We start from the raw sequence: 23,602 nt of genomic DNA, 5'->3' as shown, positions 1-23,602 counted from the left end.
CTTTTATATTCCTCTGTACTGCATCTGCATGCTTCGAAGAACTCTCCTGTGTACAAAGTTCAACAGTTATTTTTGTTTTTAGAGCAACTGCAACCTGTAACAGAGGGAACACATGCACACACAGCACTCTATGGGATCTAGACTTTTGTTCTTTCTTGCTATGGTTTACCTAATCTAAAACACAAGTAATTTTATGCTGTGCTCTTTGCAAAAGGAAGTATCACACAAAAGTGTTTATTTGCCTATGAACACTATGATCTTCATAGATCAATATTAAAACCCTCCAATATTATTTTCGTTGCCTAGTTCAATTGAACTTTGAAATTCCAGGATATCCTGAGAGAGTGCTGAACAGCTGCAAACATTCCCACAGATGGTATTAAAATCCAAAGCCCTTCATGTTTGTGGGACGTGTACAGGGCAAATGAACTTACATGGCCACCGAACAAAGTTTCAAAATCCTTGTGAAGAGAATTATATATATAAAACTGTTCTTTGATTTAATGGAGTTTGCTTTTAAATGCAATCTTACGGCTTCCATTTGGGGAAGCGCTTGCCTGAAGACGCGGCCAGTTTCCGTGTAAGCGCTAATCTCTCCAAACTTTTATTAGCCCTCCCCACTAAGCGATCAGTTAAACAGAAGATTTGGAGCATTGTTTTCAACACTAATCTAACGGATGCCCAAAGGAATGCTGTGCTTCAGACTACATAATGGTCTGAGCACAGGACTAGGAGCCAGGAACTCGAGTTCTAGTTGAACTCAGGATTATTAATTATGCTCAGCCCAATTTCCCCATCATTTACCAATTCTATATTTCAAAGACAGTGTTACCAGACGAGGGCTGCAATAAGATAAAGGCTGCCAAGAAGAGGAATCTTATGAAGAAAGCAAACCGTGTGGCAAAAATGCTGATGCTATATAGAGTATCATCATCCCTGCAATCAATGGTACCACAAAAAGCTGCTATAAAGTCCAGCGATACCAAGAGACCCAAGGACCCAGCATCTGTGCCTAACCGAAGTTCGCTGCAGATGCTGGCGACTGGTCTGAGTGTGCTGTGCTGGCTTGCAGAATTTACAGTAGGAAGGTGACAAAGAGGCCTGTGGCACCTTATAGACTAATGAATGTATTGGAGCATGAGCTTTCGTGGGTGAATACCCACTTCATCAGATGCATGCGAGTAGGAAGGCAGTGACCTTTCCATATACAGCAATCAGACAGAAAGCAAAGGTTAAACAATGAAGTCTCTTCAGATCTGAAGGAGAGCTGTTTCAGCAAAAGGGTGACCAAAGAAGGTGCCCAGGAGCTCCAGTTTTGGGAGTGCAGGCAAGACCGCATGTATAGCCTGTTACAAATTCCTGCTTAGTTAAGATGGACCACTTTTCAATTAGCTAAAAATCAACAAGTGTTGCCACATGGTGCAAGAGTGTATTCTCTTGTACATGACCAAGAAGCCCAGCTTGTTTCTGCTGAAATGTAGCTTGTGCACATCCATGGGGCCAGCTCTTGTTCCATTATACAAGTGAGTCCAGCAGTGGGTATTGCAGCAGGGCAGCAAGCAAACCTCTTAGAATGGCACTGATCAAGGTGGCAGCACATCAAAGTAACCAGGCTAATGGGCAAGCAGGCTTTGGAAATCAAATGGGGGAGAGAATAAACTACCCGTTAAAGTGAAACTGTAACAATGACCTTATATTTATGTAGCACCTTCCATTGCAAACCAGTGTCATATACAGATATTTTCTTAGATTGTAAACAAGTTATGTATAATCTCTTAGAGGCAAGAACTGTCTCTTCCTGTGTGTTTGTACAGCATGGTCACGGGTCCTTATGGGGACCTCTGGGTGCTACTACAATATAAATGTTAAATAATTGCTAGGGTGATGATGATGGAATGGCTACACATTTTACTGATATTCAGCCACTGCTGAAGTGAACGTGAGTCTAATATTGGTGTCCTGTTTGACACCAGCATTGCTCTCTGCAGAGCAATGGTATATGTCCAGGGCCTTGCAGGCTGGCTTCCTGGTGGAGGAGAAATCAGTGGCATGGAGTCTGGGTATATTGTAAGCGTAGTTTGTTTTATCTACACATATGCACCAGTCCTGGGACAGAGGTGGTCAAACAGTATGCAATCCATGCTTCTAGGAATCTCAGCCCAACATCAGTGCTGGTTCCCAGGAAGAAATCCTGTCTCAAATATTGTCTGTAATCAAAGCCCATGGAAAAGAATAAACTCTCCAGCTGCTCTCACAGCTTCCCTCTCTGAGGACCAATGTCTTTGCACAGTCTTGCATAACAAAAAACAAAAACACAAGTCTTAAGATTTCTTCATGTGCTAAGACAGACCAAGTGGAACAGCGCCATCTGGTGACACCTGTCATAACATTAACAACTGAACCTGCAGATTGTTAAATGATCCAAAGCAATCAGGATCTCAGTTACGTCTCATTGAAAATTGTCACATCAACAACTGAAGGAAGGAACCAGATCAGAGCTGACTCAAAAGAGGGCTGCTACCTATTGAGTCTACAACATACCTTTCTACAACACCTGACATTTCCCTGGAGGTCTTCCATCAGGTACTGAACATCCATATTCTAGAAGATCTGGCCAGATTACAGCCAAAAACTGGCATGACCATGACACAGAAAGGTGAGAAATATTTAATCAAATCTGGATACAACACATTTCAGACACAAAAGCTGCTTCTGGAATTTCATGTGTAGTGAATCCATATTAAAGATATACTTCCTCTATTGTTGTAAGTTTACATATACCATCATTTGCAGCAGGCAACACTAAAAACTCAGCATTCAATGGCCTACATACCTTCAGTATTTTCCTATACTGAGGACAGGAGATGCAATGCTATGATCACTGTGGAGTGGTAAACATTGAGTGTTTCAAGGGCATCCACTGTACCTTTCTGTGAATGGACTTCCAGGATTAATCATCAGTGCATAACTCTAGAGTTTTGCTATACATTCTTTCTCCCAGCTGACAAGAATTGATTGAAACAAGTGCCATCATCAGGAAAAATAAATGTTTTTTCAGCTAGCAAGGCAAGCACACACCAGAAAGAAGAGGAAATCTGATAATCAAACTTGCTTGCTTTGGCTTTTCAGTATGCAAGAGGCTGTTTTTCCTCAGAATTAGGGTGACTGCGACAATCTGATTTTAGACAGAGTTAGAACCACAAGATAAAAGAGGCAGGAATCTTCTCATCTGCATATTTATCAAAATGCAGCTACTGCATAATTTAAGCTTAGTGTTAGAAATATTGTACATTATTTTAAGGTTTTCCTATTCAGGTGAAAAGGAGACACTCTTTCACTAGGTGCTTAATTATTTCAGAATGGTGTGAAAACAACAAAGATAAAAAATAGGAATCAAAAAGAAATTTCTTACCTTCCACCCAGCCATGAAGCTAAAGAGAGTCATCACTATCCATCTCTCTCAGACGCATGGAATAAAAAGAGGACCCTGGGTGTTCCAAGAGGGATTGGGACAGTTACACACATGCATAAGTTCCTAGTGACCTCCAGGGAAAGTTGTGGACTCACTGCATTTCCCATGTGAAAGGGCAAATGAATAATGAAGAGTGTTTGTTCCCCCATCATGGGGAAAGGGGAGCAGGGAAGATAACTGACTGGGTGGGTTGTTGTGCCACTCAGCAGGGAGTGCTTTCCATGCTCTTTGCCAATCATTCTACAAAAACATGATCCTCGTGAATACCACCTCCACCGACTGGCTGGGCCCCAGAGGAGGGTGCCACATGCCAGGTGGGTTCCAGGGCTACAGTAAAGTACATACTGCTCCTGCTCCCCCATACATACCCATGTAGGGAGGGGAACCACATTTTGTTGGGAGGGAATGAACTAAGCATGGACTTTTTGGACTGGTGATTAGGAACCGAGTCTGCTCTTTTTTGACATTAGGAGATGGCATAGAGAAGAAGGGTTCTCCATATTTTTCTCCATACCCTCAGTGTGTTTATTTCTCTATCATGGGACGGGATATCTCAGTGGTTTGAGCATTGGCCTACTAAACCCAGGGTTATGAGTTCAATCCTTGAGGAAACCATTTAGGGATCTGGGGCAAAAAAAAAATAGTTGAGGATTAGTCCTGCTTTAAACAGGGGGTTGGACTAGATGACCTTCTAACCCTGATATTCTATGAAAACATATTTGACTCTTTAAAAGCTATTTATACTGATGCCCCTTAGTTGGAGGTTTCATCCTCTCAGGAGGCTGGGCACTCCCAGCTCCTGCCACCCCTGGAGAGAACAAGGGCCTATGGCCAGGCTTTGCATCCAGGGCTCTCATAGGGCAGGACAAAGTAGTCCTACTAGCACTAACAGAGCTTCATTTAATAGGAGTCCAAGCAATTCTGCATCCATAACTTGGAAGCAGGTAAATGAGTCTTGCAGACACTCTGCAGGGGAGATCGATTGGTTTGTTCTCAACCCATTGTTCACCCCAATTATTTCTCCCTTTCTTATGCCCAGTTCTCCTTCCCTCCTGGCTGGTCCCTTGAGATGCAACTTCTTTGTATGTCTTTGACATCCCTACCCATGCTCCCAGGCCTTTGGGAAGATCCACTGGTCTTTTTCACAGTCCCTCCTGAGGGACCACTCATTCCTTTCCTCACCATTGCCCAGGAACCCATCTCCAGCTGCCCTCCTGCACTCTGCAACACAAGCCATATTGCCTGCGGCATGATCAGTCACTGCTCAAACACATCTCTATGAACTTGGCATTCCCGCCCCCCAACCCCCCCGCCGAGTATTGCAGAGCTGGCAGTCTGGCCCTCCAGAGTCAGCAGGTGCTCAGTCAGCTGACATAGCTTTCCCATGCTGTCAACTGGCTGCATCCACATCCTTGCACAGCCCCGGATTCCCCTGCACTCTAACTGCCTCATCTCTCAGATCCACTGTTCCCCGTTACTAGCATATATAAATATGGGGGGGGGGGGAAGGTTGGGGAGAGAAGGGAGGGGAAGGGATTGTAAGAAAAGCTGAAAGGACAGAGTAGGGACAATGAGAGACAATCTGAAGACAGCCAATCAAGCTGGTAAATCCCCACTCACTCCCCAACAGCTGTAGCCCAATTAAACTCAACAGTTCACAGGTGTTCGCAGTAATGACTTTAACACAAAAAGCACAGCTCCCTTTAGGGCCCTTTAACAAAAATTTAGAGCTCTTTAAATTTTATATACCAACAACATCAAACCAAAGTAGGAAATAATAAAGGAGGAAAGGAGATACAGTGAAGAAACACACACAAGTGCGGCAGCATCGGCCTAATTAAACAATAGCCAACAGGAAAATACACATGCTATTCACCCAGACAAACCTCCTTCCAGGAACTTGGGATTCAAATGCCCAGTTCTCTTTCTTGCTCTTCAAATATTTTTGCTCCATTATCTGGTTTTATTCCCGGTCCCCTCAAACTCAGCCCATGAACGGGGCTCATTCCTTAGCAATGCAAGGAAACATGGAACCCAGAGGCCAGCAATCTGGACTCTGCCAATGCACATTTCTCTGTCTCTCTCAACTCCCTATCAGAATGTTAAGATGGGGTTAATCTTACTGGGATGCTGGGGCAGGCAGAGTTGTGTGTCTGTGAAAGTGACTAATGGTCTTCCTGTGGCTCTCTTGTCCTTCAGTATAGTAGGTGAGTTGAATCATAGAATCATAGAATTCAAGATCAGAAGGGACCATTATGATAATCTAGTCTGACCTCCTGCAAGATGCAGGCCACATAAGCCGATCCACCCACTCCTGAACTAATTCTCTCCCTTGACTCTGCTGTTGAATGCTCCAAATCATGATTTAAAGACTTCAAGTAGCAGATAATCCACCAGCAAGTGACCCCTGCCCCATGCTTCAGAGGAAGGCGAAAAACCTCCAGGGCCACTGCCAATCTACCCTGGAGGAAAATTCCTTCCCGGCCCCAAATATGGCGATCAGCTGAACCCCGAGCATGTGGGCAAGACTCTCCAGCCAGACCCTCTGGAAAAGGCTAACAATATCTCAACATTGACCCTTTGTACTAATTACCAGTGTGGCACGTTATTGACCTATTGACTAAACCCTTTATCCTATCATACCATCCTCTCCATAAACTTATCCAGCTTAATCTTAAAGTCATGGAGGTCCTTCGCCCCCACTGTTTCCCTCGGTAGGCTGTTCCAGAATTGCACTCCTCTGATGGTTAGAAACCTTCGTCTAATTTCAAGCCTAAATTTCCTGACTGACAATTTATATCCGTTTGTCCTCGTGTCCACATTAGCACTGAGCTGAAATAATTCCTCTCCTTCCTTGGTATTTATCCCTCTGATATATTTAAAGAGAGCAATCATATCTCCTCTTATCCTTCTTTTGGTTAAGGAAAACAAACTGAGCTCCTCAAGTCTCCTTTCATACGACAGGCTTTCCATTCCTCGGATCATTCTAGTGGCCCTTCTTTGTACCCGTTCCAGTTGATCTAGTAAGGGCTGGTGTTGCTGGCTCCTTCACTGTTCAAACTATGCACCATCTGTCTGCAACATTAGCAGCATGCTTTCATGCCTTTGTGCCCCCCTCTTAGATTCTGAAACACCCTGCTAGCAGGGGCCCCAGTGACAACCAGTTTCTTGTATGCTCTCCCTGTCAGTTTCAGGCCATTTTTTCAGCAAAGCAGCAGCCTGCACACATTCAGCCCCAGTAACATCATGAGCTCAAAGAGCAGCTACCACCTCTTCACCAGTTAAAGAAGGGGCTAGGAAGGGATGTCTTCTGCTGTGCATGGAAACATGCTGAGATAAGCACTGGGTTCAAGACAGAGCAGAAATTCCCTTTCATAACTGGGTTGTGAGTGGAGTTGGGCCCAGGCTACGCCATGGCCTTAGAGGAAATTCAGTTCTAGATCCAGCCCTGAGCTTTCTAGCTCCAGCCCTTGATGAAGAATTAACCTGTTAGTTCACTTTCTCCTTTCCACTGCATGATACTGACGTTGAAAGGGATTTGAGGATTCTGTTTTGAAGCCATCTGGGCTCTAGCTTTACAGTAATAATTGTCTGAATATTTTTTGAGGAGATGGAGGGACAAAAAACTGCCTTTTTTCTAAATGAAACCTTTTGTCAAAAATTTTAGTTTCTTTCAAAGTTTTCCAGTTTAAGGAAAAACATTTTCAGGAACCATTTTTTTGGTTTGGTTTCTATAAAAAAGTTGACAAGACAAAATAAACCATTTTGAATCCAATGAAAAATTTCAATTCTTTTGAAAATTTTCCCACAGAAAATATTTAAATTTAGAGCTGGTTCTAAAGTGTTAAGTAAATGCATTGACCTTGTTCTAGGTCTTAGCATTATTATTGAACTATATATGACCTGTCTGGTGTCTTAAGTTATTATTGCTGATGGTCATAGACTATCATGGTTGGAAGGGACCTCAGGAGATCATTTAGTCCAACCCCCTGCTCAAAGCAGGACCAATCCCCAGACAGATTTTTGCCCCAGATCCGTAAATGGCCCCCCCAAGGATTCAACTCACAACCCTGAGTAGGCAGGCCAATGCTCAAACCACTGAACTATCCCTCTCCCAGTTCATCTGGGATGAGACAGGACTCATGGCCCTCTCTAGAAAGCCTGCAACATAGAAATGCTCTCCCAGCCAACATACTTCACACCGTACCTGAGGCATTAGCTCTCGTGAGCCAGGACCAGGCTTTCTGGCATTCGCAAACACATAGCACATTCTAGGCACTACTAGAAACAAATAAAAGTAAATATTTTAAAAGGTAAGACCCTGGATTTTAGTTGCTCCCTCCTACATATGGATTGGAATTAGTGGTCTTCACTGTGTGTTTGGAGAATCTGTCCTCCCCTCACCAATCTGTGAAACAATTAGGACATGTTGCCTTTCACTCTTCAATTGCCTTGTTTTCAGTTATATTTTATCTCCCGAGACACCCCTGTGTCCCAGCACTACACACACACACACACACACACACACACACACGTAATTGTATTAACTGAGATCATGGCTTGCCTTTGTGGACTAACTTTTTTCCCCTTCCTGCAAGCACTGTTTTGGAAGGAAGAATCCTTACATGCAAAAGTGGAAGAACCCTCTCCTCTTGCAACTTGGGTGGAAGGTGGATATTTAGTGACCAGAGAATGAGCTCTAATAATATTGATCCTTAGTATAAACTATAACACTATCATGTCAGTGCACTATCTTAGAACAATGCATAGTGGGGGCTTTTGCAGGAGTTCTTTAATTTTTAAACCTTAGCAGGTCATGCAGTGGGTTTTCTGCAGGATTGGACTTTATTCGGAGGCTTGACAGACCTGGCTACAGAATTCCTCTTTAGCTACAGTACAGGTTTATCTCAGACAACATAGGTACAAACTTCCCCACCGTGGCCTTGGCCAATGTGCTAGATCGGGATAGGCAACCTATGGCACGCATACCAAAGGCAGTACACAAGCTGATTTTCAGTGGCACTCACACTGCCTGGGTCCTGGCCACTGGTCTAGGGGGCTCTGCCTTTTAATTTAATTTTAAATGAAGCTTCTTAAACATTTTAAAAACCTTATTTACTTTACATACAACAATAGTTTAGTTCTCTATTATAGACTTATAGAAAGAGACCTTCTAAAACGTTAAAATGTATGACTGGCATATGAAACCTTTAATTAGAGTGAATAAATTAAGACTCGGCACAGCACTTCTGAAAGGTTGCCGACCCCTGTGCTAGATCATGACCTGAGCACACTACCTGCAGAAGCAGGAGGGTACTGGTTCCAAGTCTCACTCATTCCTTGTCCTCCCTACTTAGGAGGGCTATTGAGGGCGCCCGACGATCATGCTGGGTCCATGATGTGGAAAGCCGTCTGCCAGGAACAGACTAAGACGACCAGCTCTTTTCACAGAGCTCAGTGAAGCTTTTTGGGGAGAAGGGGTTGTCATTTATTATACATTTGGGCCCCATTCTGCTAGGGCTTTACAATCTGTTGAGGCCTTTAGGGACCACTGCAATATAAATGTTAAAACAATAATCAAAGGGTGACAACTTTAAATCATAATCCCAACCAGTAGATACAAAGGGCAATGCCATTATCTCAAGATATCTAGCAAGTGTGACTGGTTGGCTGAAGAGAGGTGCATGCTTGTTATAAAGGGGAAAGCCTTGGTTATATACAAATCTGATAATTCTGGAATGATGGAACAAGAAATTGAGAAAATGCCCAGGAAAAGTTCAATGACATTGCTGAAAAAAAAAAAAGGTTAATTCTTGAGATTGTGATTTTGACTCCCCTAAAAAACAAAAAGTTAAACCTTTAATAGCACCAGCAAGAATCAAACCAGATATACAACCTAAAATGAATTCCAAATACAAATAGAACTACTGAACTGTGGAAGCATTATGGCAAATATCACAACAGTTTCATTTTCTTAGCATAGTTTCCATTTATAATTCACACAAGTAGCTTAAACGCATCTATCTGAGATCAAAACAGAACTGCAGGTTACATAGCATCTGTTCTATAGGAGGGTGCTGTGTGCATTGAGATAATTTTAGATGAATGTGTTATAAACAAGATCTGTGGAACTTCACAGCATGGTGAGTTTTGGGAGGGAGAAACATACAGTTTAAATGTATAAATTGTTTAGAATGTTTAGCATGTAGTTGTGAAGCGATCATCCAAGTAAATTCTGTTTTCCTGCACAGGGTGGCTCAGATAAATAGTTAGAAAGCAGGTGTTCTATCTATCATGAGGGTAGATCAAAATCTAGGGAAACTGCATCCTGTACTATGCAATATGTGTGATGATAAATCAGCAGTTTTCAGTTTCTCTCATTTTTCAGTGTTTCTTCATTTTTAAGTGTCTCTCAAAAATGTAGACGGTTATAGAGGCTCCCACAGCATTTTGCCTGTGTCCAATCTGGTCTGGCTACTGGAAGTTGAGTTGGAGAGGAGCTTTCACAAGGCTTTATTGGACAGTGTAGTGAAGGCTGAAGTTGTGATATTACTATTTCAAGGTAATGATTCTTAAGCTATGAATTTCTGATGTCACAGCTGTGCAGAGAAAAGTTCTCTTCCTAACTGGTGGTTCAGTTTTTGGCATAACCATGAACCATAGCTATGCCCCAGTGGATGACACAAAATGCCAGGAAAACTCCTGTTTGTATTGTTTCCATTTTATAATGTAAGTGCATTTATTCAAACATCCTGCAAACCCTCTTTCACAGAGAGCAGTCAGGCTGCCTGCGATACACAACAACATTTTAACAAATCCATCTCCTGGATTCAGAAGGCTGCCAATGCGCCTCTTGTTCTAGACTCTCCACAGAACACTGCAAATGCCTCTCAGGCCACCCCACTCCAGTCCTGGGTCACTCTTCAGCCTACCTCAATCATGAGAATCTGATATATGTTTAGGTGGTTTATAAGAATCTAAAGCAGATTCCACACACAAGTGAAAAATTAGTGTATTAATACACATTGATAGATCTTAGGGACTTTTTGTCTATTTTGTGAAGAGCAGTTCTACATGCAACATAGGTATTTCTGATACAACAAGTATCAGAATATCAATAAAGGAGTAGTCTTCATTTCAAATATATATGTAGCCAACCCCGAATAAAGATTTACAGGAATGGTGTTGCTAAGATCGGAAGATGACATTCATTCTATGAACTTGCATAAAAAGAGTTTCCTTTTTCAATAGAACCATCATTTTTTTTTAAAATGACTATCCAATGATGTTACAAAAAGCAATTCAAGTGGAGGCTGATATTCCTGCTAGTCCTGTGCTGTAATGCAATGTCAGGGATGGAGCAGGACATTTATCTGAAACATTTCCTGTTTTACCATGTTATTCATATTTTATTTTCTAATCTTTAGGCAAGTGCAGCAGCTGACACCCTCTGACAGGTCAGGAGGGACAGGGGAAGGACTGAAGCAGACTCCCCCATGAGGCAGCCTAACCGTCTGACCCCAAAGCAGATGCATCTTCTTACTGAGCCATCACCACAGCTCGCTACATGAGCAAAATAGTGTTTTAATCTGAGCAATAGGTCACATGCACTGAGTCTGTTACTAAATACAGAGCGTGTATTGAAACTGCAGATTGACGGTCATTTGAAGAGGCCTTGCATCTTATGTTGGCTTTATTTTGAAAGGGAGGGCCAGGAAATCTCATCTGAACATGCTCAGACTTCAAGTGCCCTATGAACTCTCACCCCAGATTAAGTTTTTGCTGAACTGTAACATCTCCCAACGAATACAGGAAGAGCCCAATTTCTAGAGGGCTGAGAATCCAACTGGAATCCGAGGATCAGAACTTTTGTCTTAACATTCTGGTCTGAATCAAGTGCAATAATTATAACCTTTTCTATCCAAGGACTGGGACTGCCAGCTCCTTCTCTCTGCTGCACCAGCCTCTCCTTCTATGGATATGTCTATACGTGAAGCCAGAGGTGTAAATTCCAGCTCAAGGAGATCTCCCACACAAACTCAGCTTGAGCTAGCATGCTAAAAACAGAGTGAGCTTAACTGTGGCAACACAAGAGGCAGGAGGGACTAGTCACGCTAGTTGCAAGACATATTCACCAGTCTGAATGTGCTAATGCAACATGAGACATCCCGATGGAAGATACTCGCTTTGCTTCAATGAGCGGGGACAGCCCATTCTGCTGCCACTTGTCTCAGCAAAAGGCTCAGACACTGCCCCAGCAGTAGAGGGACTCCATCTCCTGAAAATGGGTAGGAATGGGAATGACTGTCTCTGTGGCATTGTCCCCTTTGTCACTCTCCTGAGGAACCCTCAATGCAGCTGGAGAGGAGACAGGCTGGGAGTAGAGCCTGGGGAACATCAGACCCGGCACAGTCCGGGTCCTTATCTGTTCTGTTAACCCATCTCCTCTCTTCTGGGTAAAAACTACCAAAAGGAGCATCTCAGAGGCAGAAGTGGGCAGGATAATTTCTGGGGGGCACGGCTCCAATGGGTGGAAGAGGACACTGGGACTGTTGCGGAGGCACAGAGCCTCCATGCAGGTAGCTTTGGCCTCTTGCAGTTCCCCTTGGACCCATGGAATGCTGGGGGCAGAGCTACTCTCTGTTCTGCGAAGGGGTGGAAATCGCACCCACCCCCCAGAACATGTTAGGGGGAACTGCAAGAAGGAGATCGTCCCAGGATCAGGAGAGCTAGCCTTATGTTAAGGCAAGGCTCTAGTTATAGGGTCCGTATCCACTGAATAGATCCCCAATATTGTCTTCACGTGGTGTGCGCTAGCAGTGGAAACACTTGAGTCAGAAAACAGTCTGAAATGTGGGTGAGTTTCTCTGCCTGCTGTTGAGCGGGATCACTCGCCAGGCATGCTACGACCTCCTCGCTCTCTCCAGACACCAGCCGCTCCCACACATTAGTCTCATGGTATATTCAGCCAATGTGCTGTCAGTCACAACGCTTATATTTAAATAAGCCCTTACGTTGAACTCAAATTAAATATGACTCTGATACCATGAGAGAAACCAAGACAGGAGGCGAGAGAGAGAGAGAGAGAGATCACAACTGAACAGAGACATTTAAAGCTGCAAAATTAACAGGCAAAACATCTGACTTTAATATCGGGATTGTTTCATTTTAGCTCATTTACAGTATTAGCTGCTGGGGTGTCATGCTGTTCCGTTCCTTCTCACATCCCTTACAGCCACTCCAAAAAAAACCCACCACCTTAAATTCACTCTGTTTAGACGTTTAAACAGTTTGGATTTGGCTGCCTAACTCTTCATCTAGGCACCTAAATAATGGCCTGATATGCACAAGGGTTGGAATTCATAGACTTTAAGGCCAGAAGGGACCATCATGATCATCTAGTCTGATTTGCTGCATATTGCAGGCCACAGAACCTCACCCACCCACTCCTGTAATAACCTCTGGCTGAGTTACTGAAGACTTCAAGATACAGAGAATCAACCATTTACTCTAGTGTAAACCAGCAAGTGACTCATATCCCACACTGCAGAGGAAAGTCGAAAATCCTCAGGTCCTCTGCCAGTCTGACCTCGGAGAAAATTCTTTCCCGACCCCAAATATAGCGGTCAGTTAGACCCTGAGCATGTGGGTGAGACCTACCAGCCAGACACCTAGGAAAGTATTCTCTGTAGATTGTAGATACAGAGGGGTTTCTCTTCCATTTTTGGTACAAAATCTGATTAACATAAGAACGGCCATACCGGATCAGACCAAAGGTCCATCTAGCCTAGTATCCTGTCTTCCAACAGTGGCCAGTGCCAGGTGCTCCAGAGGGAATGAACAGAACAGGGAATCATCAAGTGATCCGTCCCCTGTCGCCCATTCCCAGCTTCTGGCAAACAGAGGCTAGGGACACGGTATGGCAGCTTCACATGACTCATCAGATGCTTCCTTTCTAATCAAGATGCTTTTTGTTTACTTAACCGCAAGATCATCTGAAGGGCCATGAGCTAGGCACGAGGGGAGTGAATGGTGCTCTAAGCAAAAACCCTGAGAGGGCAGCTGTTCTTGTGAATGGCTTAAGGGGAGACTCTGTGCACAAATGCTGAAATGTCTGTGCTTGAAAAGAAGTGCTTAGAAACGAGGCCCTAATAGACTGCTTTATGGCCCTCTAAAACCAGGCAGATTCTCTCACACACAAAAGTTTAGTTGATATCAGATTGGACCCCAGTACAGCTATGCTCTCCATGGCACACACCAAATCACGTTTACTTTCTAATAACTTCTCTTCCTGGTAAGTGACTATGGAGTAATTCAGCTGCAGGGTGCTAGAAGGATGGATACATGAGGAAAGATCAGAGTTTAGCTGTTGCTTTGTCCAGAAATACAAGTTAGAGCTTGGGAACACAAAAGCAGCCTTTCAAATATTTAAAGGTGGTGTGAGCCCCCAAGCAAGGAGAAGGGCACCTTAGCATAATTGCAGGCGAGATAGATAGAAACAATGGGATGAGATTAAGACAGACATATCCCTGGATGGGATTGTCAGAGGAGCCTAGCAGATTTAGATGTCCAAGTTCCACTGAACTGAAGCCTTCCTACCTAAGGCACATTTGAAAATCCCACCCTTAGGCTGAATAGGAAGAACAGCTTCAACTTGATTGACTATCCCAACCCTAGTACATTTCATCAAGGAAGAGCAGGAAGCCTCAGCATTAATAAATAAATATAGGAGAGAGAATGATCCTGTGCATTAGGCTACAGGGTATGTACTAGAGGGGGACCAAGAGGTCCTGTATCCTAAGAGTCTGACTGACTTACTGGCCCCTTATTACTACTCAAGGTAGTTAAAGCAAGCTGCAAAGAGATCTCACAAAACTGGGTGACCAGGCAACAAAATGGCAGACAAAATTCAATGTTGATAAAGGAAAAGTAATGCATATTGGAAAACATAATCCCAACTACACATACAAAATCATGGGGTCTAGATTAGCTGTTACTGCTCAAGAGTCATCATGGATAGTCTCTGAAAATATCCACTCAATGTGCAGTAGCAATCAAAAAAGCTAACAATGTCAGGAACCATTAGGAAAGTCATAACAAGACAAAATATTATGATGCCACTATACAAATCCATGGTATGCCCACACCTCAAACACTGCATGCAGTTCCGGTTACTCCTCAAACAAGATTTTAGAATTGGAAAAGGTACAGAGAAGGGCAACAAAAATAATTAAGGGTATGGAACAGCTTTCATATGAGGAGCGATTGAAAAGACTGGGACTGTTCAGCTTGGAAAAGAGATAACCGATGGGGGATATATGATATGAGTCTATAAAATTGTGATTGATATGGAGAAAGTGTTATTTACTCCTTCTCATAACACAAGAACCAGGGGTCACCCATGGAAGTAAATAGGCAGCAAGTTTAAAACAAGCAAAAGGAAGTACTTCTTCACACAAAGCACAGTAAACCTGTGGAACTTGTTGCCAGGGATGTTGTGAAGGCCAAAACCATAATGGGGTTCAAAAAAGAAAGGACAGTTACCTGTTCCGTAACTGGCATTCTTCGAGATGTGTTGCTCAGGTGTATTCCACAGTAGGAGTGCATGATCGCCACGTGCACTGGAAGTTTTTCCCTTAGCAGTACCCGTAGTGGGGGATCCCCTCTGCAACCCCTGGAGTGGTGCCTCTAGATTGCACGATAAAGGGGGCTGCGCGCTCCCCTCACCCTCAGTTCCTTCTTGCCGCCAGTGAAGGTAGTCGGAACTTGTGCTCCAGCTTTGCTGCAGTATCTTCCTTAGTAGTATGATCTTTGTCCGTTACTAGTTCTCTCCAGTTAGTAGCCTGGCTCGGGGCATGCCCCGAGCCCCAGGCTTCAAGTCGTGCGACTCCTGTCGCAATTCCATGCCCAGAAGCGAAGTCTTTGCTGTCTGGGCGAGACTCACATAAGTGAGCGCTGCAAAATCTGTAAGTCCTTCAAGCCCTGGACTAAACTCGAAGAAGAACTAGATAAGCTCCTGGAGGATAGAGCCATCAATGGCTATTAGCCAAGAAGGTCCGAGATGCAACCCCCATGCTCTGGATGTCCCTAGCCAGTGATTGCCTGCTCTGTTCATTCCCTCTGAAGCACCTGGCATTGGCCACTGTCAGAAGACAGGATACTGGGCTAGCTGGACCTTTGCTCTGACCCAGAATGGCTGCTCTTATGTTCTTATGATAGCTATGAACTCTAGAACTCTTAGCTTTGAAGGGGAAAAAAAAAGTCTGCTGAGCAGATCATGTGTAGGCTCCCAAGAGTTAAAAGAGCTGTATGTCTTCGTGCCTAGACTGTCTCCAGCACCAATAACATAGTGGGTGTTGAAACATCTGCTTGGCAAGCCATGCTTTGTCCTGCTGCAGTTTCTTCAATTATTTTTTGTGTTGTGTATTTTACAAAGGATAAATCAGGGAACATTTCAGGAAGTGTTTTCTCATTCTAAAACATATCAAAATATTGCTGACACTGATCCATAGCTGGGAATGTCATTCCTGAATAAACATGATGTCATTCTCATTCCATTCATACTCCTCCTGGACAGCTGCTGTCAGCATCAGTGAAGAAAAATGCCACCTCACTGGTGACAGCTGCCACTTGAGGTACTTTGTATATCAGCCTCTCTAGAAAAAAAAGCCAGTCATGCAGATGCTATTTAAAGTATGTTGCATCTTGATGAGAAATGCAAAATCTAATATGTGGCAGGTTGCTCTGTGCCCAAATCCAGACATTGAAGGATGAAGAATGTTTCTGGTCTCAACTACCTCACATGAAGCACTAAATCCCGCACTGTAATTGCTAAAGAAAACTGGCTTCCTAAGGTGGGCATCTGCTGGTTTTTTTTGTATGTTTGGTTTTTTTTAAATACAGAAGGTGAAAAGCTGCCACAGCAAGTCATCTAAACCAGAGAGTCTTTGGCAGTGGTCTGCACAGCTATGTGGTGTCCCATGGAACGAACCATTTGAATGCTAAGCAGTGAGGGGCTGGGAGAAGAGATGGCACCATAAGAGAATGTCTTTTTATTGAGTTGCCAACAGAAGGAAAAAAAGTCAGAGGACCCCAGAGCTAAGTGTTACAGTAACAGTTTTATCTAACAGCAACAGCTCATTTTCTGAAGAAGCCTGTAGAATTCACTAAGCACTATAGACTTGAGTCCCAGATGACAGCATCGCCCGTTATGTCATCTACAATAAAGGAACCTAGCTATCTCTGAAGTGAGCATGCTCCTGTTCTTTGTTTGTTTTTTTGTTTTGGGGGGGGCGGGGTCAGGGGGAAGACTCATTGCTTATAGGAGGGTGAAAGCATCACACATGCAGACCATGACTAATGCTCAGTGCAACCCTATCCCCTCAGTGTCCATGGAACTTTCTTAGCAATGAGACACATTGCTTTCCCAAATAGACATGTAATGAATTAACATAAGGCATGTAATTACTTTATTTTGTAACTTTAACTCCATTATGGTTTAGCTCCTGAAATAGAGAGGGAACATTCTGCTTTGATTTGCATCCTGTGCCAACCTGTTTGGTCCACAGTCTAAGGTTCACTCATAACTATTATGAATATCTGGCAGTTCTCATTATGCACCAACTACTCGTGCTCATTTGAGGACAGTGGTACGTGCCGGGAGCATATCATGGATTTGAGCCCCAGTGCCCTGTTTATCCCTGAAAGAACATAATTTTGAATAGAGATCAGCTTTACAGCTCAGAGAGCTCCAAGGTTCAAGTGTTTTAGTGTTAATTCTTGATTCTTCAGTGGAGCCCTGAATAGCTCCTATGGCCCTTCATGTTGTACAGTGATCAAAAAAATCTTTGGTAGCACTAATGAGAAGGAGATCAAACACATTCCTTCCCTAGAACCCTCCTTAGTGTCTCCCATCTACATGCATCTCCTGCTCTTCTCCACAGGAAAGTAGGATACAACATAGAAAGAGAGAGAAAATATACATGGACCAACATGTGCAATAGAAGTGAGAGCTGGAATTGTGGAAGGATTTAAGATGCTTCTGGCGGGTTATTCTAAAGAACCAAGCTCAACTGGTCTGTGACGTAGCTGGCCTCGAGGCAATAACATAATAAATGTGAAATGATAATTTCTTATGCTTGTCTCCTTCTGATAGCTTCACCTCGTATTGTGTGCTGATCACTCACTAATGCCCCCCCCTCCGATTCTTCAAATAAGGGATATTCAGATATTTCTAAGTACCAGTAAGGCAGGTGAAGTGTTTTTGCTCTAAAACCACAACCAATACAAGAATAGTTGATAACAGATAACAGATATCTGTTATCAACAATGGTAATTTTCTTTGCTAACCTCCAATTGTTAAGTGAAGTCTTTCAGTAAATGTAGCCCTATTGCTTAGAAGTCTGAATAATCATCATTCACACATCTCTTATGTCACTTACATACGTTTGAATGTAGCTAGGGTGGATTCCATGGGCTTATAAGTGAAAAAACCTCCACATTGCACCATGCATCTAGTTTTCTGAAAGTCTCCTCAGTTATGTCTCTACTTTCCTTTTTCATATAACATGTAATAAAAGGTCACCTCAATTTATAACACGATTTTTTCTATTCTGCCACTGTGAGCTATTGGCTGAATCCAAGAAACAAAAACTCTACCTCTGTGTAAGTAATTAGTATTTAAGTATGACAAGAGCCGGTTGGGAATTTTCCATCAAAATATTTTTTCCCCCCCCAACAGAAAGCAGTTTCTGCAAAATGTAATTTTCCATTAGGAAAAAATCAAAATGAAATATATCAGCTTGAGTCAGCATTACACAGCATCCCTCCTCCCCAAAACTGCTTTGGTGCCTCATGGGAGATATAGTTTGGGTATCTCATACCCCCATTCTCCAATTCGGGCTGGGCTCCCTGGATGCACTATATTTCCCATTATGCGTCAGGTGATTCAGAGGGGATACCACAGTACATCTCCGGAGATGTAGCCCAGCCCGGGAGCCTAGCCCAAAGAGGGCAATGAGGGCATAAGGCAACAAACTACAACCCCCATGAGACACAAAAGCAGCACAGAAAGTCACAATTATCAAAACAAGCCAAGCCAAAGTGTTTCAACATTCTGTAAAGATAGAGATATTTTGATTTTTCATCCCAATGTGAGATGAAAGCAGATGTTCAAATACTAGGATTTCCCAGAGGATAGAAATTCTGATTTTTGATCAGCTTTAACTGTGACTAGTTATCACACTCAAATTTATAGCCAATTTTATGAATGCACAAATATGCAATTTGTATCCTCAGGATGTCAGTTATTGAAATAATTTCTGCCTATGAGTATAAGTAAAGACACTTGCTTCTCAATATGCAACATCGCACAACAGAGCTAATGGGTGGGTCATTGAGGGATGACTGGGGTACCTTGTGTTTGTGCTTCCTAGAAACCATCAGCAATTCATCTGAGCTATAAGGTGACTGCCTACTCCATTGGAAATTCTGCACATATTCATAGCAGGAGTAAGCAGTTTTTATTTATAGTACAATAGTACCTAGGAGACCTGTCATTGTCCAGGACCCCACTGCACTAGGAACTGTACAAATAGAACAAAAAAGATGGACCCTGTTCCAAAATTGCTGACTCACCCTTACACCACACATAATTAGGAGATGATCAGATTGTCTCTTTCAGATATCAGCTCATCCCACATGCTTTTTTTAAATTTAGAAAGTCACACTTTCCAGTCTCAGGAGAACGGTGATGAGGCAGCAAGTGCCGTTGTTATGCAACTCCCTGTCCAGCTTCCATCTTGAGAATGTCATGTTGCGCACATTCACCACAAGGCGTCATCCTATCCAAGGCTCCTGCCATGTTAGCAGTTTGCTGGCAACCAGATTTCCTCCACAGTTGTCCTAGAAAAAGCACCTTGCTATTTTTATAGTCTAGGTGTGGTAGCACCCAAGACATGCTAGGTGCTTTACAACCACTAGGATTCTCTGCCCCAGAGAGTCCACAGTCTACATCTTCATTCCTTTAGGTCTCCAATTTGACACAGAAGCAGCAACACAAAGGGGCAGATGTAGAACCTGGGAAGCTTTCCAGATATGTCTTGAGCCAAGTGAAGCATTGCACATTGTCAGGTCTAAGAAGGGTCCTTCAGTCTGTCACAATGCCACTGGCAGCGTTTAATATATACAGACAGTACACCCTGGATGGCAGGCATCTGATGGAAGAGACAGCAGCATTGACCACAAGCAGATTCTAAAGACAGTTCAAATAAATAAATAAATAGATAAGAAGTCTTCCCTTGTGTGCATGGACTTGTGTCATGCAACCTGCGGGCCTCAGCAATGCTACTCTGCTCTGGGTAGTATGGCAATGAGCTCACGCTGGAGCATATGTTCCATCACAGCCATAAATGTTGCACTAATAGATTATCTTGCTAGTACTGGGCTGTCATTGTAACTGTTATTGCTTCTACTGTCCCATAAGTGCTCTAAGGTGTTGTTCCAAGGAGTTTTGCAGATTGCGAAGCAGAGAAGAATGACAGTGATGTGGCCTCTGGCTCTTCCCCTGAAACAGCAGCTTTTCTGTCATCCCATGGAAGTGCTCTGGTTTCTCTATAGCTCTTGAAATGTGGCTCAAGCAAGGCTGCCAACACACATTCTCTCTTGTCAAACATTGCTCTGATTCTAAAGTCTGCCTCTGAGCAGTGTGACAGCTATCACTCCTGCTAGGAATAGTTAAGCCCTTCAAAGTCAGTTCATATTTGGTTGAGTAAGGGGAGTCATCAGATACCTGGAAAAACAATAGCAGCACTCGCCTTTCATTTGAATGTCCAGCACTGAAATCCCTTCTCACTAACTCCAGTGGGCAGTGAATGAAAACTAAGTAAAACACAGTGATCCAATTTTCATAACTGCACTAAGATAGCATCTCTGCTTCGAATGTTGCACTTGCCATATTCTGGTGCAGTTCTCTTTCGTCTCAGAGCATCAGAAAACAGTAGATTTCCAGTCACTTGGAGTTTCCTATTCACAGTGATGTTTGTCAAGTTCTTCACAGGCTACCTAAAGTAGTTTTCCCGCTTTTAGAGTCTCTCATTATTCTTATGCCACCTATGTCCTCCCTTCCAGCAGATTAGCATGCTGCACCTATTCATCCTAGGGTGGCACTGTTATCCGATACAACGCACAGCATGAAGAGACCTGGGGATAAGTCAGACACCAAGCTATAGCTGCAGAGTCTAGCATTTCTGAGACGGGAATGTACTTTAAAAAAAGAAAAAGAAAAGCTCTGTGCAGAGGGTCAGGTATTTCTTGACACATGCACCACATTTACTGGAGCAGCATAGTACAAAGCTTTTCTTCTCCAACCTGCCTACCACACCCATCTGCCTGTACCAATACACATCTCTCCCCTATTCGTATCACCACAACAGTGCTACCTTAAGCCCACTCATTCAGGGGAGCTATTGGTGCAGGTTAATGCTGCCAGTTATTCTGTTGAATCCATTACCATTGGGGTTGAAACCCTAATGAAGTCTAACGTAGCATGAAGATTATACCTAAACATTGTATATTATCCTGTGTGCACCAAGAGATAGCAGAGAGAGAACAAAGTCCAACAAAGGCAAAAAGTACATGTGTTACTGAGGATTATCCAGACTGCTTGATAGGTGAGAGCTACTGTCCTGTGGTCATTCTTCACACTCACCTTTCACACTTACGCGAACAAAATCTGTTTAATGAAACAGTGAATTTTCTCCTCTTCACCTCCAAAGCTCTCCAGAACTTTGTTCCCATCAGCATCTCCATCCTTACATCTTCTTTCTACTTGGTCACCCTACTCCCAACCCTCATGCCTAACCAGCAGTGTGCTAACCTATTAGGGGCCCAAGGCAGGAATATCTCCTGCCCCACCAACACATGATAAAAAGGGAATGGGGGGAATTGAGGGGAGAGAGACAAGCAATTGCTTTGTCTGCTTATGCCTAGTGCCAGCTCTGGGCCTAACCATGTTCTTTGTCTTGTCAATAGAAGCAGCAGTATGACTCTATGCTGCCCACACAGTTAATGTACTCCAACCTGCCGCCCCTCACCACCACCACCACCCAAAAAGAAATAAGCCTCCTGAAAACCCCCACTTGAGGGAAGCAGCCCTCTCTGGATGTGCCTGTAGGGAAACCAACTCTGTTGTTTTGTGCCCTACCCACTTAGTGCCTTTTCACTGTAAGCTCCTCAAGACAGGCATTTGGTTCTTGGTCACAATCTGCCATACCTATGGCAAAGCACCCCCTCTGCTGTGGGATCAGGAGAATGGGACCTAGACAATACCAGACCACACTTTAATCAACCCCTTCATCAATTTACAGCCTACACATTTCTGACCCAAGGGAATAAGACAGAAGAGAATCAAATCCCAAGCTTAACAGAGCACACAATAAAACCAGTCTCATTGTGGCCATGTTACACAACTCTCATAATAGGGGAAACTCAAAAGCTTCAGCAAATGACTGCTGATTCAAGCCACCAAAACTGTACCAGACCATTCAGCCATCTGTCCCCACACACAGTCTCTCCTTGGACCTTACCTGGTGTAGTCTTCCTGCAGGGAAGGACTGGCTACCCCTGCCAGCATCTCCAGAAGATAAACTGCTGCTCCCACATTTGGTGTCTATGCAGGATAATAAGGGGGCTTCCCTGTAGTCTTTAGAGGTAAGCACCTGCTTCCTGCAATGAAAGAAGGTACAACTCTGTGCTACTCCCAGGTATTTTCAGTTACAGGCTCAAAGAGAGAGCAAGTAAACAACTCAGAGTCGGTTCCTTCAGAGAGCCGAAGCCTCTCACTGTTATTGATTGGGGAATTCCTGGCTGGGCAAGTTATTGTATTTAATTTGTTTTGGAACATCCCCTATTTTTGTTTGTGAAACAAAAAGATGCAATTGCTACTTCTAAGCAAAAAAGACAAACTCCTCTATTCCCAGTCCCAGTTAACTGTTCTCAAAACTGTTTCCTGGTGTTTCTATGCAGTTATCAACAAAAATGTCACCAAAAACACTTAGTTCTACTGAAGTTGTTTGTATTTCACAGACTTGCTGCAAGATCAAAAATGGGCAAATTTCAACAACAAAAACTTGTTCTTACAGCTATTGCATCCAGGTGCATGGATGCTCCTGCAGCCAAGGCAAAGACAGGATTCAGTCACCCATTTCCCAGAGATTACTAGTCAGACCTTCCTGCCCAGCATCAAGGAATTTGTAAAATAACACAATTTGATCGTATCGCTATTTCATCTCTCCTAATCACTCCTCCTGTGTCCTCACACATAGCTACCTCTCTTGCTGGCTAGCTGCTTGACCCAGCTGCTAGCACTCATTAATCAAGCATAGCTTTGGCCAATTCATCACCTCCAGGATACAGGTTACTGCAGCCGTCAGACACCTGCTGTGGATTGTAGCTCAGACCAGGGCGTAGGGAGGAAGTAACAAGAAGAGGAAAGGGAAGGGATTATGCAGGTTGGTTAAAGGGCACTAGATGAGGTGTAATGGCCTGGGGCTGGAAGTAGAAAAAGTCAAGTAATAATTTACTTAGGGAATTCTCAAAGCTCCATCATCTGAAACTCCAGCACTTGTGCTGGGGGAAGATGGGTAAATGGATAGGGCTCTTCTATCCATTAGTATTATTTATTTTAATACCATAGTGCCTAGAAGCCGGAGTCATAGACCAGGACCCAATTATACAAGGCACTGTACAAACACAGAAAACAAAACATACCGTTCCTTCTCCCCAAGGAGCTTACAATATAAGTATAAAACAAGAGACAGAGAGGGGGGAGTACAAGGAAACAATGAGACAATATTGGTCAGTGTGACAGGCATTGGTCTCAGCACACCATCAGCCTAACCTATGAGATTTCTTCTAGCCTTTCTTAAAAGAGTTCGTCTACACAGCAGAACTTTAGCATCTTTTTACTTGCATGCATATTTTCATGAAACAAGCAGCACTGAGTACCAAGCACAGGAGGAGGGAAGACAAAATCAGCATGGATACATCCTGCTCCCTCCTCCCAAACAACATATTTAACATATTCCATTTCATGCAGCCTCCACATCAGCTCTGCTGCCAAGCAGCCAGGGA

The 23,602-nt window shown here is 43.4% G+C and overlaps 1 protein-coding gene across 4 annotated transcripts in view; it reads right to left on the bottom strand.

Annotated features, from left to right (window-relative positions):
• Positions 1–22,930, bottom strand: part of NEK6 (NIMA related kinase 6) — a 248,128-nt gene extending 225,198 nt beyond the window's left edge. For 2 of the 4 annotated variants that reach the window (XM_039506267.1, XM_039506275.1), the window contains exons 1-2: positions 22,610–22,756; positions 22,057–22,195 (exon numbers count right to left, since the gene is read on the bottom strand). The gene's annotated coding sequence lies outside the window, so the exon portion shown is untranslated. Of the gene's footprint in view, positions 1–22,056; positions 22,196–22,609; positions 22,757–22,798 lie in introns of those variants that run through there. The other 2 variants (XM_039506269.1, XM_039506271.1) reach the window with 2 other exon arrangements.
• Positions 22,931–23,602: the final 672 nt, after the last annotated feature.

The sequence above is a fragment of the Mauremys reevesii genome, linkage group 19 (genome assembly GCF_016161935.1).
Source record: "Mauremys reevesii isolate NIE-2019 linkage group 19, ASM1616193v1, whole genome shotgun sequence".
Taxonomy (NCBI): domain Eukaryota; kingdom Metazoa; phylum Chordata; order Testudines; family Geoemydidae; genus Mauremys; species Mauremys reevesii.
This window is presented reverse-complemented; position numbering and strand designations above follow the sequence as displayed.